The 5,616-nt window shown below is 38.6% G+C and overlaps 1 long non-coding RNA gene across 1 annotated transcript in view; it reads right to left on the reverse strand.

The window, feature by feature from the left end:
• Nucleotides 1–2,820: 2,820 nt before the first annotated feature.
• The window catches only part of LOC106527776 (uncharacterized), a 14,122-nt gene continuing 11,326 nt past the window's right edge, over nt 2,821–5,616 (reverse strand). The window contains exon 3 of the long non-coding RNA XR_001311423.1: nt 2,821–2,919. This is a non-coding gene — a long non-coding RNA (uncharacterized LOC106527776). The remainder of the gene's footprint in view (nt 2,920–5,616) is intronic.

A 5,616-nucleotide genomic window follows, 5' to 3' on the forward strand; every position in this document is an offset into this window, starting at 1 on the left:
GCCCCAACAGTGCTCACTGGAACCTTCAGAAGTTTAGACATTCTTCTGTAACCGATGCCATCATTATGCTTTGCAACATATTCATAAAAGAAGCCTTTTTATTCACTTCCGTTTCCAATCATTCACCGCTTCCTTGCAATCACATTTGGGACTGGGATTTGGGACTGAACCAACTGATATTAACTTGCACTGACAAGGGGCAGGGTTGCTTTCAAATTACTGAGAGAGTTCAGCTGGTGTCTTGGCTTTCCATGCCTTTTTACACCTCCCTTTCTTCATGTGTTCAATACTTTTTCCCTGTGCCATTCCACATTATTACAAATAACTTCATTTCTGGACATTTATGGTTTGATTTCTTTGTATAAATGGATCACTTGGGTTGTTACTGACATCTGGTGAAAATTTGTCATTAGCACCTCTAGKAATATATTTACTGAGAAAAATGTTGACATGTTTAAAACTTATTTTACCCGCCGTATGTCACAACAACACGGTTTTTCTTAGATTAAAACAACAAAATGAAAGTTTCACTCCAGGCAGTGTACAAAAGACACAGTTTGGCTGCAAATCCTCTTCAAGGTAGGATGAGAACTGTCCTTCACTGTAACCGATTTCAAATGGTGCTAGAAACAGAAGTGGACTCTGAACACCAGAAGAAATCGGTCAACCTTGGAGAGAGGACAAAGGGCTTGAAGTGTGAGAACGTCCCTGCAGAGTCACGGTTCATAGCTTCAGGGATAGATGTCTCTTTCAGTCACCTTCATCACCAGATGCATTTTCTGATAATCACCTGCATATCGCTGGTGAAGCGAAACACACTTCCCACCCACAGAACACTGATTTCAAATGGTGCTAGACAGATGGCATTACTCTAAGCCACCATCTGAAACCAGCTTCCAAAGGGGGCACTTCTGGTAAAAAAACATTATCTGGGATAAAGACCTGGTGGAATCTGGAAAACAACAAAAAGAGGAGTTAATTTTACAAGAAAGTTAAATTTTAAACTATTCCTAATTCTAAATTATAAAAACTCAAATAAATGTATAATAATTATGATATTAATGTGAAACAAACATCACGAATTCTATATAACTGATTGAAGAAATGTTTTACCTCTAGACCAGAGGTGTCAAACTCATTTTTTCAGAGGGCCACATGAGCATCATGGTGGTCTTCAAAGGGCCAGTTGTAATTAATTATATTTCATGTTTAACTTTGACTAAACAGAAAACGTCACGTTCCTCATCTCATTGTTATGGCGGAGCACTGCTAACAAACAGTAATTAAGCTCTATGTGGTATTTCCTGCACTGAAACAGCATTTTAACAAAATAAAATAAATAAAGCTTGTTTTACATTCTAATATCTGATGTAAAAGATGTTAGGTTTCTGTACATGTGACTTTACGGGGGTGGGGGTGGGGGGGGGGGGGATTCATCATTATTCTTAAAGTGCAGCCTGGAATAGACACTGGACTTTTGCTTTTCTTATAAAACCCAAGGCCTCAAACTCACAGGCCCTGCCTGGCTGACGCCTGTGAGCTGGAATGGAGTTAAGTCGTTGTGTCCTTGGGCAAGACACTTCAACCACCTTCCCTACTGATGGTGGTCAGAGGGTCCGGTGGCGCCGGTGCATGGCAGCCTCGCTTCTGTCAGTGTGCCCCAGGGAAGCTGTGGCTACAGTGTAGTTTGCCATCATCRGTGTGTGAATGTGAGTGTGAATGGGTGAATGTCTGTTAGTGTAAAGCGCTTTGGGGTCTGGAGGGACTTGAAAAACACTCTATAAGTTCAGTACCATTTACCATTTAAGATTTTTTTAATACAGAGTTTTAGAAGGCACCCTTCACACCTAAAAAGGGTAGCGCCTCCTCATGATGTTGATCCTCGCTCTGTGGCTGCATGACTTGGGGGCACCTGTTCTCGTGAACAGGTGTTCTGAACTGTAATTTCCCCTTGGGATCAATAAAGTATCATTCATTCATTCATTCATTCATTCATTCATTCATTCATTCAAACCTGAGACAACTGGCGCAGCTTTCCCTCGAGGAGTGGACCAAAATTACTTTTTGACAGGTAGAAGTCTCATTGACAGTTACAGGAATCATTTAATTGCAGTGATTGCCTCAAAAGACTGTGCATCATTTTTGTCGAGGCCCGTTTCATTAGTTTGTTTTTCAAAATACCAATGTTGAACAAAAATTCAAAAGCAATGTATACATTTTTTTAAATTATTTGCTATACTTTTGTCAGTTTCAAGTTATTTCAGTGATCATTGTGGGCAGATGACCAAAAGTTTTGTCCACGTCTGTACTTTTTTGCATTGATAGTGTCTTTCCAAATGTTGAACCTGTTCATGCATTAAAAGCATTTATCAGCTGATGGCACAAAAGAAAGAATCAGGGCACAGGCATAATAATGCCTTGCTTGTTTGGAGATTTTGACTGTTAAAAATAGAGCAGGCACATTTTAAACAACACCTCATTTGTCTCATTGCAAAGTTTGTCCCTGAATAGTGAGCTTTAAACTAAATGATCTGTTAACTTGTTTTTGATTGGACCAAGATGACGCAACACAAAAGACCGGCATTGTTATAACTGTAAAGGACCTTCGAAGTAATCCACTCTGAGAAAGTTCAGACTAAGGTCGATGGAGTCTGATTCACTGGTTTGAAAGTTGAAGTGAAGAAGATGGAGCGAGAAAGAGACAACAATGATGTGAAACACCTCTTTTTTATCTTCAACACACCCACTCAAATGATCTGAGACGATGTGAGGACTAAAAACAAAAAGTTGCCTCTGATTCAAGTCTTCAACTTACAGGCTCACCTGCAGCTCCATGCTGCCATGGTTTAAAACACGAGTCCCATTCTCTGTCCCTGTTGCATGGTAGAATACTGCATGAACGTGCGTCTGTTATTCAGCCTGTACAAAGAAAAAGAAGAGAAGAAGCTGTCAACCGCTGACAAAGAGAGCCACGCCACATGACACTAAACTACAATACACTGGAGCTGATGGTGTTAAGCTACATTGTAGCCACAGCTGTCCTGGGCTCATTGACAGAGGTGGGACTGCCATGCACCTGCGCCACTGGACCCTCTGACCACCAACAGTAGGCAAGGCAGGTGAAGTGTCTTGCCCAAGGATGGGGGATCGAACTGGCAATCCTTCATTTACAGGACGACTCCCCTAACCACTCTACCACAGACGCCCAACTGGTTACCAAGTGCCTCAATTATGGCAAGTAATTTGCATATTTATTCATTTTCCTTGATTTCAAGCCAAATTTTCACCTACTAGTTGACAAATACACTGCACTAGTTGCACATTTAGTAGCACCAGCTCAGCATTTTAGTGCACTAGTTAAATAAATATTCTTATTAATAATAGTTTTTGCCAAGTAGTGGCACTTTTGACCAACTACAGTATGTGGAGCAGAACTCAAACTCATTTTGCTGCATTATTAGGCTAAAAGTCCCAAATAGTTGGCTTTTTTACCCACTAGAAGACCAATGAACCAAACTAGTAGAATACCTTCATACAAATGAACTAAAATTCTTACATGTGAACTAGTTGACTAGTGTGGCAAAAATGTTGATTATATGCTTACTGGTTAACTTGTATGACACAAATGTCAATAGAACTAGGATAAGATAAGATAAGATAAGATAAGATAAGATAAGATAAGATAAGATAAGATAAGATAAGATAAGACTTTATTGATCCCACAGCGGGGAAATTTGCTTCATCTACTTTGACACAAGTACCACTAGGCAAAAAAGTGGTATTAAAATGTTAGTGCAACCAATTTTGAAACCACTGTAGTGTAGTTWTGAACTTGTGGGCAGAAATTACGCTCAACATCAAGAATTTTTATCAAAATACAACCCCAATTCCAATGAAGTTGGGGCTTCAAATATAAAAAAGAATACAATATTTTGMAAATTCTTTTTAACAAAGACAAGATCTTTATTGTTCAAATGAATAAACTTTGTTTGTTGCACTAGTTTTGAATTTGATGCCTGAAATACGTTCCAAAAAGCTGAACCAAAGGCATGTTTACCACCTTTCCTTTTAGCAACACTCAATGAGCATTTGGGAACTGAGGCCACTTAATTGTTGAAGATTTGTAGGTGGAATTCTTTCCCATTTTTGCTTGATGTACAACTTAAGTTGCTTAACAGTCTGGGGTCTCTATTGTCATACTTTACAATTCTTCTGTCAGTGTGCCCCAGGGCAGCTGTGGCAACAATGTAGTTTGCCCCCATCAGTGTGTGAATGGGTGAATGATTTAAGTGCAAAGTGTTTTGGGATCCATGTGGATTTGATAATGCACTATATAAGCTCAAGCAGGGCTGGAGTGGGACTCATTTTCAGCCCTGGAGTGTCATACCTCAGACCGGCCCACTATAGATCAAGACATACTATTAAAGTCATATAAGTATAACCATTAATTCATCGATAATAGTGCACTGTTCTGTAAAGCCTTGTAATTTTGTGTGTTTTACCAAACTATTTCCAATTCAGTGCAAGTGGTGTTGATTCACAAAGTACATTTATTTCACCATGAGTGCTCATCTCCAGCATTATTCTTTACAACACATCCTTTTCAACAATATCAGAATCTAGGCTTTATTTTGTTCAAATAGGTGCATTGAAATAAAAAGAATAAATAAAATATTCAATTAACCTCTTAAGCCCCAAGGGGTTTTCTTGAGGTTTTTGCTCGAAATACCATGCTGAAATGAAATTGAGTGTATCTCAGCATTTACAAATTCTACTTAAATAATCTTGGTAACAAATAAAGCTAACACTTAGGAGATTTTGTTAGAAGTGTAAGTATTAAAACAACTGCTGTTGTTTTAGAGATATTGAGGATGGAACATAATTTTTATTAAAAATTTCTCCTGTCTGAATATTTTTTTCATTAGACAGTGTGTATATAACCCATTTAAAACCATAACKAAGTAGGCTAAAAACTCTTGGAAACCATAAATYCACTTGTGGACATTAGCTGTSCAACGATTCATGCTGCTAAAGTAAACTGGAGTAAAAATTAAAGAGGTAAGGTAAATAATTAGTAAAGRAATAATTATGTGTTTTGTCATTCTGCACAGGACAGACCATGATGGAACCATTAATAAATGCTAAGAAATCTAAAGTTTTTAATTGCAAAAGTTATTTATGTTTTCTTACSTGACTGAAAAGACTTGTTATTGAATGTTTGTTGTTTTGAAAATTTATCAAGTGTCATTATCACATCAAGGTTCAACTTACAGATCTTAGGTTAATAGAAGTTAAAAGAAATAGAAAACGGGAAATGTTGTTTTGCATGGGGCTCATGAGGATAAATAAAGTGTTGGACTTTCTAACAAAACTATGATTTCTTTTTTCTCTGCAGTGAAACATTTCCTTCACAACTTTCGTTTTACAAATATGAGAACAAGTTTTCGTCCTGGGCGTGGAACACTGGACCAGCTCTACACCCTCAGCAGGGTCCTGGAGGGTGCAAGGGAGTTCACCCAACTGGTCTACATGTGTTTTGTGGATTTGAAGAAGGCGTTCGACCGTGTCCCAAGGGGGGCCTTGTGGGGGGTTCTCCGGGAGTATGGGGTACAGGGC

The sequence above is a fragment of the Austrofundulus limnaeus genome, unplaced genomic scaffold, assembly GCF_001266775.1.
Source record: "Austrofundulus limnaeus strain Quisiro unplaced genomic scaffold, Austrofundulus_limnaeus-1.0 Scaffold342, whole genome shotgun sequence".
NCBI lineage: Eukaryota > Metazoa > Chordata > Actinopteri > Cyprinodontiformes > Rivulidae > Austrofundulus > Austrofundulus limnaeus.